The sequence below is a fragment of the Cervus elaphus genome, chromosome 27, assembly GCF_910594005.1.
Source record: "Cervus elaphus chromosome 27, mCerEla1.1, whole genome shotgun sequence".
In the NCBI taxonomy this organism is placed as follows: Eukaryota; Metazoa; Chordata; class Mammalia; order Artiodactyla; family Cervidae; genus Cervus; species Cervus elaphus.
In genome coordinates this window covers 11,315,594-11,330,160 of record NC_057841.1, presented here as the reverse complement: position 1 = coordinate 11,330,160, position 14,567 = coordinate 11,315,594, and positions in this window count along the sequence as shown.

Sequence of the window (14,567 nt, the reverse complement as noted above, 5' to 3'; positions counted from 1 at the left end):
TGTTAACTTGCAAATTTAATTATCACATAATTTAAAATATTGCGTTTGTGACTGCTAATAGTTATGATGAGTATGTAGCATATGAGTTTGGAGACAAGTTCTGGGTCCAGGATTGACTGGTGTGTTCCTTTAACAAGAATATTGGGTTGGCCAAAAAGTTGTTTGGGTAAGATGTTATGGAAAAATCCAAACAACTTTTCAGCCAACCCAAAACTTCCTCTCTACTCCTTGGTTTCCTCAAAATTAAAATTAGAATTCAGTATTATTTCTCAGGACATCCTAGGTAGGTTCATAAGTTCTGGCAAATTCTTTGACAGTCAAGAAGGAAACGGTACCAAATTCACAGGGCTATTGATTGGATTCAATAAAAGGACACAGGTATCGAGCTCAGAGAATTGTCCAGAATGTGGTTGATGGTTCAGAACTCTTGTAAACACATCCCTGCTTCGATTTCTTCTCCCTGTTGACCCTGTGCCCATTCTAGTGTGTCTCATTTATGAAAAAAGCTAGAAGTAGATGAGAAATAGGCGCATTATGTTTTGAACTGGTTTTGCAGGCAGCGTTGGAGCACTTCAGATGTAATTACGGTTGCTTCTTGATGGGATCGCTGGCAATTTCCCATTGCACAGAATTACTTTTTTGTTTCACTAGACATCTTTTTGTTTTTTCTTCCCTCATATTTAATGAATTGGATTGAGATGCACCGGAAAGGTTTTGTGGTCTTCCCTGATGATCCTGAGGGTGTGAGAGGATTAAATGTAAAACCAAATTGCTGCTTTCCCCTTTTCACACAAGAGCCATCCATTCAACAGAGAGAGGCGGGCACCTCTCCTGGAGCACCTCGGCGTGCAGGGAAATATTGGTATTCGAATTAGAGTCTAATCAGGAGAAGCAGACAAAGTGACGTGTTTCAGCCTTGTCTTTTTCGTAGCCAATTACCCCAGACTCCTAGTGTTCATGTCTTCTATGCACTTTCTTTAATTAGCGCTTTAATAGCTCAGCTTCAGAGAGCTGGTGCGGGAGAGAACTTTCCCCAAAACTGCCAAATGGTCACAAGCAGGAGGTGATTAAATTTCGTCTCAAGCAGTAGGTGTCTGCATGCATCCTTTGTGTCACTCTGTGTTTTTCGAGATGTGTTCCCAATAACTCCTGACCAGAGGGATGTGATGCTGTCAGTAAATGCATTTGAAAAAGCTGCCTGGCATCATTGGCCCCTGTCTGTATACTATGGATTTACATCAGTTTTCTTAATAAGGGTATTGCCTCTCCATTAAGCAAGCACTGGTTTATGTTGGGTGGGGAAGAAAAAAATTATTTATGTAGAGGTTGTTTTATTAGCCCTGAACTGAGAGGAGAAACAATTTTTTTAAATGCTGCTTCATCCTTTTATTAGCCCTTCATGTTTTAATTATGGATGGGGCTCAATGGAATATTCTTGGCTTAGAGCATTAACCCCTTTGATTAGATACGCTGGTTCAATTTTATGTAAACTGTGTTGATAGCCAATAATTAAAACAAGAGGAAAACCTCATCTTAACATATCTTGTAGGATTTGAGGCAGTAGCTTCCATAATATGATATTAAAGAGATAAAGTCTCTGTGGAAATTTGCTGAAACTTGGGTGGTTTCTTTCTTTCACGTTTATCATCTCTGAATTTAGGATACATATTATGATTAATGTGAGAAAAAACTGCTTCAGTGGTACCCCTTATCATTAATGGCACCATATGTATGTATAGTATGAATCTTCCCTGGTGGCTCAGACGGCAAAGTGTCTGCCTACAATGCGGGAGACCTGGATTCAATCCCTGGGTTGGGAAGATCTCCTGGAGAAGGAAATGGCACCCCACTCCAGTATTCTTGCCTGGAAAATCCCATGGACGGAGGAACCTAGTTAGGCTACAGTCCATGGGGTCACAAAGAGTCAGACACTCCTGAGCAACTTCACTTCACTATGGGTAGTATACTGGTTTTCGGCTCAGTGTTTGTCTTAATGTAAAACAGCTAGCATTAAAAACCACAGTACTTTTTACAAAAAGTGATTGTGTGTTTTACTACTAACAAGATAGGGAAACATGTCATCAATCTTTTCTTTATGTAATGACTTATCCTTATTGAAAACCATAGTACTTTTTGATTTAAATTATTAAGTCTAATTTCTTTGAGGAATTTTCCCCCATACTCGTATGTATAAACACAGCACATATTTAATAAAGAAATCTTTAAGTGCAAGCATTATCAATATACTAACATCTTGTCATGCAAAGTTCAAACAGTCAAATGGACATTTTTTTTTTTAAAGATTAACTTAAAATTCAAGGCTTGCATAAAACAAATCAAGTAGTTGGCCAGAATAAGAGAGGCCTGCAAGGTATATGACTGAAGGACATTCTTAAATGCCATGACCTTACTCATATCAGGTAGTGTCAGGATGTACACACCTTGTTTCTCTCGGCAATAAAAATTGAAAGTTGAAAATGAGAATAAGATTAAGGGAAGGGACTAATTGCCACTATTGGGGGTGGCAATTCTTTTTAGTGTAAAAGATATACCTTTTCCCTTAATTATGAAATTAGTTATGTTTACTCAAAAAGAAAATGAATATTTAAAGAAAAATATGAATACTATATGTTAACATTTAGACGGTAGCCCAGAAGATGTTTCCATGGAAATACACACACATAGAATCATACTGTAGTGCTGTTTGAAAACTGTGTTTTCACTTTAACATTACATTGAAATAATATACACATTAATGTAGATAAGTGTGTGTAGTTAGTCACCATGGAATAGTTCCTTAGTGTTCCCTTGTGTGAGCATAAATCAGTAATAAAACAATGGCTAAATTTCTCTAATATGTGCCAGGGGCAGTTCTCAATGCCTCATATTCCCCATTTCCACAAAAACCTGTGAGGTGTGCACATTAATTCTTAACATTCACAGGAATCCTTTGATGGGAGAACTGAGACTTGGGAGGAGAGAGTGATTGGACCAATGCTACCCAGTCAGGAGGAGAAAAGCCTGGACTCATGTTCAGGGCAAATGGCCTGAGTCCTGAGACTCTCACCTCTGCAGCATTCCTGTCCTAGATCAGCTCTACCGTGGGGGCGGTTTAGTTGCTCTTAATAGTTTTGCTCTATAAAGAGTATAATGTCTATCCTTTTATACATTTTTTTTGGTGCAGTTACAGTTTCTTAGGATATATTCCTTAGAATTTTTTTTTTAATGTATTGTTCTATTTCCCTCCAGTTTTGTTTCAGTAATATACATGCCCAGACAGGTTTTTATTTTATTATTTATTTTAAACTTGGAGTGTAATTGCTTTATGATGTTGTGTTCATTTCTGCCATACAACAAAGTGAATCAGTTATATACACACATACATACATACATACATACATACCCTCCCTCTTGAGTCTCCCTCCACCTCATTCATCCCGTCCTTCTAGGTTGTCGTAAGTCACACAGAGCACCAAGCTGAGTTCCCTGTGCTATAGAGCGCCTTCCCACTGGCTATCTAGTTTACACATGGTAGTGTATTGGTTGGAGAAGGCAATGGCAACCCACTCCAGTACTCTTGCTGGGAAAATCCCATGGACGGAGGAGCCTGGTGGGCTGCAGTCCATGGGGTCGCAAAGAGTTGGACACGACTGAGTGACTTCACTTTCACTTTTCAGTTTCATGCATTGGAGGAGGAAATGGCAACCCACTCCAGTGTTCTTGCCTGGAGAATCCCAGGGACGGGGGAGCCTGGTGGGCTGCCATCTATGGGGTCGCACAGAGTCGGACCCAACTGAAGCGATGCAGCAGCAGCAGCAGTGTGTTGGTAATGTACCAATAGTGTGCCATTCTAATACCATTAGAATGCGCTTGTTCTCCTATGTCTTCACACTTACTGTGGACATATAGCACTTCTAAGCATGGGTATGTGGTTTCAGGTGAGGAACCAGCCAGGAATGAGATGGGATGTCTGAATCCTGACTGCCATGCTCTTTTCTACATTTTTCCTAAAGGGTACCTATCGATACAGTTTGCGATGGAAATAAATGTTGACTGGTTTTCTCAACTATGCAAATACTGATAAATTCACAGCGCACCATGATGCAGAGATCTCTGTCAACTATTGGGTCAACACATATAGCTTTTTTATCAGATGTTTCAGAAATAACAGCTAAATAAAATTTGAAGTGAAGTGAAAGTAGCTTAGTCGTGTCAGACTCTTTGCAATCCCATGGACTATATAGTCTATGGAATTCTCCAGGCCAGAATACTGGAGTGGGTAGCCTTTCCCTTCAGAAGATCTTCCCAATCCAGGGATCGAACCCAGGTCTCCCTCATTGCAGGCGGTTTCTTTACCAGCTGAGCCACAAGGGAAGCCCAAGAATACTGGAGTGGGTAGCCCATCCCTTCTCCAGTGAATCTTTCTGACCCGGAAATCAAACAAGGGTTTCCTGCATTGCAGGTGGATTCAAATAAAAATTTTATTTTTCAAATGAAATTTGAAAAATAGTTGCAAATCCTTCAGTATTATTATGTTCTTTTGAAGTCTCCAAAAGAGTCTATATAGTAGCTGGCATTGCTTTCATTTACATTTTGGTTTGGACACAATATTTCATTTTTAGAGAAAGGCATAGAAATTCATACATCCTCTTTGACTTGATTCTCCAAATGACGGCATTTACCTTTTGACCTCTCTCTCTCTCATACAGTTTATATTAATGTTATTTTTTTATTCTAGGGGAAGCATTATAGAATTTGTTGCAGAATTGTTACAGACTTTAGTTTTCCTAAAAGCAAGAATGTTCTCTTTGTAACCATTGTATACTCCTCAAACAGGAAAACACCATGGATTCAATACTATTAGAGGAGCTACAGACCTTATCTATTTCCCCCATTGTCCTGATTGTGCCTTCAAGACAGAGCTCCAGATCATTCCTTGCATTAAGTTTGCACATCCCTTTTGTCTTCTTTAATCAGAAACATTTCCTCAGCCATTTGAAACAGTACAGATAATGAGCATCTATCTGTAGAAAATCTTTCAATTTAATTTCACTTTTGGCAAGAAGATGTAGAAGGGATATTGTGTTCTTTTCAGTGCCTCATTTCATGATGTATGAAGTTGCTTTGTTCCATTACTGGTGATGTTCGTGTTGGAAAAGGTGGTGTATATCGGGTTTGTCCATCGACAAGTGAATATTTTTTTCTTTGCAAACAGTCAGTAAATTGTGGGATGCTTGAACATTATCCTTTTACTAGAAATTCCCTCTGCTCTTTTTACTGTTCATTGGTGATTCCTGCTTTAAAGATGAGGCTGATCGTCAGACCGTGGTTATCTCACGATTCTCTGTCAGGAACAGGCTTCTTCTGCTTCTACAGGGAGCTTGCATATTGCTCATAGAGGTGACTCAGTCTGGGTTATCAGTCTGCTATCAGACTTGGACGCCTCTGGGTCCAGTTGCAGAGGATGTTAGTTTTAGGTTTTTACTTTCTATAAATATACTGATATTAACAGAGCCATTTGTGTATGTGGATATGTGACTGAACAGACTGGTGTGTGCTCATCCTTTTTTCTATATATTTAAAAATAATCTGTATGTTTCCTTAACTGGACTATCCATCCCATGAACAGGCAACTTTCAGCCCAGTTCTTCAACTGGAAGACTAGATAAAGTCTTTCCAGTATGGCTAGACAAGTCGACTCTTCCAATTTCAGTGAATTTTAGTTATTTCAGTATGACTCCAAAAGCACAAGCATAACTGTTACTTATGCTTTCATCTGTGATGGTCTTCATTTTATTACGTTTCCAATTCCCATATAAAAAAGAGCCACATATGCAGGGTTAGTGAATGGTCAAATAGAAACTTTCGAGTTATAACTTTTCCGTCTTTTAGTTGCTTACCTGCCGCTATATATATATCCCATCTCATATAATTTCCATTTTTGAGTCAAGAATGGTTGGAACTGTGCTTGTTTCACAATTATGTGTCAGTAACAGCTGATTCTTTATCTTCGATGTATTAACCCTAAACTGCTGCTAAAATCCATAGCAGGCTAACAATGTGTAATCACCATTGGCTGGCTAACTGTCTTATTTGTATGTTATATGTATTTGTATGTCGATTCAAATTGACATCCAATTTGAATCAATGCTCTGCGTGACTCTGGAGAAAAGTATCATGAAATTGGTCGATCAGTACTTTATACAAGTTTCACATGGTTTGTCATTTTAATGATCAAATACCAAAGTAGAAACATAAGTCCATATTTCCATGGCTTATTTAGAGGTGCTTTTACTTTTTATTAATCATCAACTTTTTTTTTTAGTTATCAAGGCCAAATTTTGCAGAAAGCTAGTAAAACTTGTCTTGAATTCCTAGTTGAAAGGATGGTCATAAATCAGGTGATTAGAGGGGCTCCTAAGAGACCGCAGAAAGCCACATGGTGTCTGAAAAGATAGTTAACATGATGAAAGGGTGCTGAGTTAATGAGATGGTTCAGACTCTTTAATTTAAAGGTACTGGTGCATGGAGAAAGAGAAACCTTAACGCCATCCTTCAGCCCTGTCAAAGGAAAACGTAAGTGAACCCTTATGGTTTGGGAGACAGAGATCCATGCAGATTGTAAAATCAGATTTTATTATTATCACTTTGCATATATACATCTCAGCAATCTCTACATACATTTACATATACAAATACTTAATGTAGCAGTTTTACCGAGTTTTTGGAATTGCACAGATATATAAGGAGATATTACAGAAATGCTCATTGAAGAATTTAATATAGTGACATTCTAAAAAGAGAATGCCCAACAAATAAATGCTGCATTTGCATATAGTGAAGAAGTGGGCAAGAAGTGAGATTTTAAAGAGAGGCTAGCTTTTTAAAATTATGTGGTGGATTTCTTTGAGAAGACAAATGATCTCCTGGCATATGGAGTAAGAAATGCAATTTATAACAGGACATCGTATTTCAGTATATGTAAAATCACTCACACACAACACCATTCTAGCAGCATGAAATTTCAGTCCTCAGACAGACTGGGAGAAAGTGATCTTATTCTCTGTGCATGTTTTTGGCACAATCAGACTCACTCCCTGTGGAAGAGTTTGTGTGCTCTTCAATCTGATGTCTCCAGTCTACCCTCCCTCATGTTTCATGCATTCCTCTCTCTGTTCCGACATTCTCATCCTCGTATCCAGCTGATGATCTCATCTCTCTGAGGAACCGGAGTGATCAGGGATGGAACTGCCTGCCCGCACCCCATCCGCTGGCTGGTCCGTGCCTCTGCCCACAGACTCAGTGCTTCTCCCTGTTTCTACAGGGAAAATCCTTGCTTCTCTGTAGGGCTGATTCCTGCACTTGGGCACTAGATCCCATGCCTTTGAATTTATGTATGAACATCAGTCTGGCAATTTCCCCCTCCTTCTGATTCTCAGTGCTCATTTCACTTGAACTATTAGCAGCATTTGGCATAATTGATCAATCCAGTCTCCTTTGAAATGCTCTCTGCATTTGGTTTTGAGAAAACGAAGCTCTCTGACTTTTCTCCCTAATGCCCAAGCCTTCCCCATTAAATACATTTTACTGGTATTTCCTCAACTGCCGTGCTTGTCCACACTTACTCCATTGGGAATCCCCTTCAGCTTTTTGCCTTTAACTGGTATCTGAATGTTAATGATTTCCAAACTGATACCTTTAGTGCAAACCTCCCCCTGAACTCCAGACTCAATCTGCACTTGGCATTTTTCCTGGGGTGGCTAGAGGTAGTGCATACTGAATACATCCAAAAGTAAAATCTTGATATTCTGTCAACCAAATTCACTCTTTCAGAGCTTCTTCATCTCAGCAGGTAATATAAGCTTCTTTGTTTTTTTAAGTTTTCAGGCCAAATAAGCCTAGGTTTCCTCCTTGACTCTCTATTTTATTTCGTGTGCCATATCTCATCAATAGTCAATTCTGTTGGATTCAAAATAAATCCAGAATCTGACCACTTTTCACTTCCCCCATCATTCCCTTGTAAGCCTCCATCACCTCTTATCTAGGTTACTGCAATGGCCTCCTAATTGGTTTTGTTTCCTGCCCTTTAGTTTATTCTGAATGCAACAGCCAGGAAAGCAATTTCATACAATATGTAGTATATATTTACAGAATACAATGTGATGTTTTGGTATACATTGTAAGATGACTCCCACAATCCAGCTAATTAACATATCTATCACCTCATGTACTTACTTATCTGTGTGAGATAAGAATATTTATGATCTACTCTCCTGGTAAATTTCAAGTCATAATTTTTAATTTGAGTCTCCATGCCCTCCATTAGGTCTCTGGTACATATTCATCCTGTATAACTAAAACTCTGTACCCTTTCATCAGCATCTTCCTATCTCCCTCACCCAGGCAGGCACCTGACAACCACTATTCTCTTCTGCTTCTGCATTTTTAGATTCTATATATATGTTTAGATTTGAAATATTATATATATATATATATATATATATATAATTAGTCTTTCCATGCCTGGATGATTTAATTTAGCATTATGTTCTCCAGGTTCATATACTTTGTTGCAAATAGCAGGATTTCCATCTTTTTTATGGCTGAATCATAAGCCTGTGTGTACACACAAGGACAAATCACATTTTCTTTATTCCTTTATCAACAGACACTTAGGCTCTTTGCACACCTTGGCTCTTACAAGCAATGTTGGAATGAACGTGCAAAGATTCTGATTACATTCTGCTTGGATACCTACCCAGGAAAGCACCAGATTAAATGGTAGATGTATTTTTTTAACTTTAAAAGAAACCTCCAATTTTTTTTTTTTTTTTTGCATAATGGTTCTACCAGTTTATATTTCTGCCAACAGTGCACAAGGCTTCTCTTCTCTCCATGCCCTTGTCAACACATGTTCTCTTGCAGTTTCGGTAGTAACTATTCTGAAAGGTGTGCGGTGGTATCTCATTGTGGTTCTGAACTTCATTTCTCTGATGATTAGTGATGGGAAGCATTTTATTGTATACCAGTAGACCATGTGTGTATGTGAGTGCTCAGTTGTGTCCAACTCTTTGTGGCCCCGTGAACTATAGCCTGCCAGCTCCTCTGTCCATGGAATTTTCCAGGCAAGAATACTAGCATGGGTTGCCATTTCCTCCTCCACGGGATCTCCCTTATCCAGGAATTGAACCCACATCTCCTTCCTTAGCAGGCAGATTCTTTACCACTGCCCCACCTGGGAAGCCAGACCATTTGTATGTCTTTTCCTAAATGTCTGTTCAGGTCCTTTGCCCATTTTTGAACTTAGTTTTTTTCTTGCTATTGAGATGTTTGAGCCACTTCTATGTTTTGGATATTAACCCCTTCTCAGATGTAAATTTTCAGCTTGCAAGTACTTTTTCCCATTTTGTAGGCTGTCTCTCTACTATGTGCCAACCAGTAGCTCTAGGTTTTATTTGTTATAACACTAAGGCTCTTAACTTCTCTTCTCTCTTTTTCTTTCAACTGCTATTACTATGCCTTTTCTTTTGCTCTTTAATCTAAGTTTAATATTGATAACTTCAATAAAATCCTTGTTATGGTTTTGATTAAAATTTCATTTAGTATATTCATAAACTTAGAATTGATGTCTTTATGATCTTGAGTTTCCCCAATAAAGTATAAGTAACAGTTCTATTTATTTCTTAAAGTTTTCAGTAAAGCTTTATAACTTTCTATTTATAGGTCTTGCATAATTTTTTATTAGATTTATTCCTCGATGTTCTATAGTTTTTGTTTTGTTGGTTGAAACTGGTGACTTTAAATGGTGACTTAAGAATAAAAATGGTTTATTTCTAGTGGAGTGAACTAGTTTGCAACAAGAAAATATGGAGAAAATCTGGAGGAAGGAAAAAAATATTAAACCATGTATATAAACAGTTCAGAGAGATGTTACCTAAATTAGGATCATTTGCTGATCTGACATAGGCTAGGACCTCAGAATCTGGGTTTGAACAAAGTGGAAAGCTTCTATTTTAAGATAGGAATCATTAGAGCTTTTGACCAAAATCAGAGATGTGAGAGTTCTCAGACACAAGGCTACTTGTATGCTCCACATACTTGCTAGATTCAGATGCTTCCTGTAGAAGGCTAAAAAAATTCAGCTGACTCTACAAAATGAAATAAAATTTCCTGCAGGAATATGGTGTTTAGGAGTTAAAGACATACTATAGGGAGGATCTGAGAACAATGTGTATGACCTAAATCAAATCCCTTATGACTATACAGTGGAGGTGAGAAATAGATTAAGGGACTATATCTGATAGACAGCCTGATGAATATGGACAGAGTTTCGTGACATTGTACAGGAGACAGGGATCAAGACCATCCCCAAGAAAAAGAAATGCAAAAAGGCAAAATGGTTGTCTGAGGAGGACTTACAAATAGCTGTGAAAAGAAGGGAAGCGAAAAGCAAAGGAGAAAAGGAAAGATATTCCCATTTCAATACAGAATTCCAAAGAATAGCTAGGAGAGATACGAAAGCCTTCCTCAGCGATCAATGCAAAGAAATAGAGGAAAACAACAGAATGGGAAAGACTAGAGATCTCTTCAAGAAAATTAGAGATACCTAGGGAATATTTCATGCAAAGATGGGTTCGATAAAGGACAGAAATGGTATGGACCTAACAGAAGCAGAAGATATTAAGGAGAGGTGGCAAGAATACACAGAAGAACTGTACAAAAAAGATCTTCATGACCCAGATAATCAGGATGGTGTGATCACTTACCTAGAGCCAGACATCCTGGAATGTGAAGTCAAGTGGGCCTTAGAAAGCATCACTATGAACAAAGCTAGTGGAGGTGATGGAATTCCAGTTGAGCTATTTCAAATCCTGAAAGATGATGCTGTGAAAGTGCTGCACTCAATATGCCAGCAAATTTGGAAAACTCAGCAGTGGCCACGGGACTGGAAAAGGTCCGTTTTCATTCCAATCCCAAAGAAAGGCAATCCCAAAGAATGCTCAAACTACCACACAATTGCACTCATCTAACACGCTAGTAAAGTAATGCTAAAAATTCTCCAACCCAGGCTTCAGCAAAATGTGAACAGTGAACTTCCAGATGTTCAAGCTGGTTTTGGAAAAGACAAAGGAACCAGAGATCAAATTTCCAACATCCGCTGGATCATAGAAAAAGCAAGAGAGTTCCAGAAAAACATCTATTTCTGCTTTATTGAGTATGCCAAAGCCTTTGACTGTGTGGATCACAATAAACTGTGGAAAATTCTGAAAGAGATGGGAATATGAGACTACCTGACCCACATCTTGAGAAACCTGTATGCAGGTCAGGAAGCAACAGTTAGAACTGGACATGGAACACCAGATTGGTTCCAAATAGGAAAAGGAGTATGTCAACGCTGTATATTGTCACCCTGCTTATTTAACTTATGTGCAGAGTACATCATGAGAAACGCTGGGCTGGAAGAAGCACAAGCTGGAATCAAGATTGCCAGGAGAAATTATCAATAACCTCAGATGTGCATATGACACCATCCTTATGGCAGAAAGTGAAGAGGAACTAAAAAGACTCTTGATGAAAGTGAAATTGGAGAGTGAAAAAGTCGGCTTAAAACTCAACATTCAGAAAACTAAGATCATGGCATCTGGTCCCATCACCTCATGGGAAATAGATGGGGAAACAGTGAACAGTGTCAGACTTTATTTTTTGGGGCTCCAAAATCACTGCAGATGATGCTTGCAGCCATGAAGTTAAAAGACACTTACTCCTTGGAAGGAAAGTTATGACCAACCTAGACAGCATATTAAAAAGCAGAGACATTACTTTGCCAACAAAGGTCCGTCTAGTCAAGGCTATGGTTTTTCCAGTGGTCATATATGGATGTGAGAGTTGGACTGTGAAGAAAGCTGAGCACCGAAGAATTGATGCTTTTGAACTGTGGTATTGGAGAAGACTCTTGAGAGTCCCTTGGACTGCAAGGAGATCCAACCTGTCCATCCTAGGGGAGATCAGTCCTGGGTGTTCATTGGAAGGACTGATGTTGAAGCTGAAACTCCAATACTTTGGCCACTTCATGCAAAGAGTTGACTCATTAGAAAAGACCCTGATGCTGGGAGGAATTGGGGGCAGGAGAAGAAGGGGATGACAGAGGATGAGATGGCTGGATGGCATCACCAACTCGATGGGCATGAGTTTGAGTAAACTCCGGGAGTTGGTGATGGACAGGGAGATCTGGCATGCTGCGATTCATGAGGTCGCAAAGAGTTGGACAGGACTGAGTGACTGAACTGAACTGAGAACAATGTGAAGAACCCAGATCCTTCCCTTTCCCCCAGCTTTATTTAGGTATATGAGAATTACAGACAGGAATTTGAAAATAACTATGATTACTATGTCGACGTCAATAGAAGTCCAGAAATAAAATAGAAGAACAATAAGGAAAAAACAAAACCAAACCCCCCCAGCATAGTTAGAAGCAGAAAATGCCTAAACTTCAAGGTAACTCTATTTTATATGTAAATGAAAATGAACCCATCACATTCCAGCCAGCCATCTCTTCTAGTCTTTCCCCACCTACCCTGAGGGAAATTGGGGGAAGGGAGAAGGAGCTGGCAGTGGGTCTCAGATTTGTCTAACTTCACCGTCAGAGAACAAGTGTACCCTGAGTCTGAAAATTCTAAAATAAGTGTGCTCTAGATAAGCTCAGGGTCTACCGGGAAGGGAGTTAAAAGACCTGCCATTTGAAGCTGCAGTCATTGAAATGCAGACCTTCTGGGGGAGAAAAAGACGCAAAAGGAAAAAGAGAGGCATCCTTTGAGAACTGGGTGGTGAAGGGGAAGAGAAGCAAAAAGGGGAATTTAAGGCTGTAAAACAAAAAATGAAACCAAATGTACTTCATTGTACTGCCAGAGTAAGGGAATAAAAGTTCAGAATGTAAGAATTTTGGAAAACTTTTATCCATAAGCACTTTCAGAAGAAACGTGACCCAGGAGGAGCTTCGTGCAACCAAGCAATGACTGGGAACATCCCTGCAAAAGGACAGATGATGGATGCTTAATAAACATGAAAACTAAAACAAGTGGGACCAGTGCTGGGAGACTTTGGTGTGCAATTGCTGTGCTTGTGACAAAATAGCTATAATTCACGTGGGAAAGGTAAGAGAATAGGAACACAGATCATTGTTATATAGTTCAGTTCAGTCGCTCAGTCATATCCGACTCTTTGCGACCCCATGAATCGCAGCACGCCAGGCCTCCCTGTCCATCACCAACTCCCAGAGTTTACCCAAACTCAAGTCCATCAAGTTGGTGATGCCATCCAGCCATCTCATCCTCTGTCATCCCCTTCTCCTCCTGGCCCCAATCCCTCCCAGCATCAGGGTCTTTTCCAATGAGTCAACTCTTTGCATGAGGTGGCCAAAGTATTGGAGTTTCAGCTTTAGCATCAGTCCTTCCAAGGAACACCCAGGACTGATCTCCTTTAGGATGGACCGATTGGATCTCCTTGAGGTCCGAGGGATTCTCAAGAGTCTTCTCCAATACCACAGTTCAAAAGCATCAATTCTTCGGCGCTCAACTTTCTTCACCGTCCAATTCTCACATCCACACATGACCACTGGAAAAACCATAGCCTTGACTAGACAGACCTTTGTTGGCAAAGTAACGTCTCTGCTTTTTAATATGCTGTCTAGGTTGGTCATAACTTTCCTTCCAAGGAGTAAGTGTCTTTTAGTTTCATGGCTGCAATCACCATCTGCAGTGCTTTTGGAGCCCCCCAAAATAAAGTCAGCCACTGTTTCCCCATCTATTTCCCTTCTTTCTATTCCTCATCTATCTTAGTTTTCTGAATGTTGAGGTTTTTTTTTTTTTTCTGGTTACATGCTTTATTTTTTTATTTTTTAATTTTTTTTAATTTTTTTATTAGTTGGAGGCTAATTACTTCACAACATTTCAGTGGGTTTTGTCATACATTGATATGAATCAGCCATAGATTTACACTTATTCCCCATCCCGATCCCCCCTCCCACCTCCCTCTTCACCCGACTCCTCTGGGTCTTCCCAGTGCACCAGGCCCGAGCACTTGTCTCATGCATCCCACCTGGGCTGGTGATCTGTTTCACCATAGATAGTATACATGCTGTTCTTTTGAAACATCCCACCCTCACATTCTCCCACAGAGTTCAAAAGTCTGTTCTGTATTTCTGTGTCTCTTTTTCTGTTTTGCATATAGGGTTATCATTACCATCTTTCTAAATTCCATGTATATGTGTTAGTATGCTGTAATGTTCTTTATCTTTCTGGCTTACTTCACTCTGTATAATGGGCTCCAGTTTCATCCATCTCATTAGGACTGATTCAAATGAATTCTTTTTGACAGCTGAGTAATATTCCATGGTGTATATGTACCACAGCTTCCTTATCCATTCATCTGCTGATGGGCATCTAGGTTGCTTCCATGTCCTGGCTATTATAAACAGTGCTGCAATGAACATTGGGGTGCACGTGTCTCTTTCAGATCTGGTTTCCTCAGTGTGTATGCCCAAAAGTGGGATTGCTGGGTCATATGGCAGT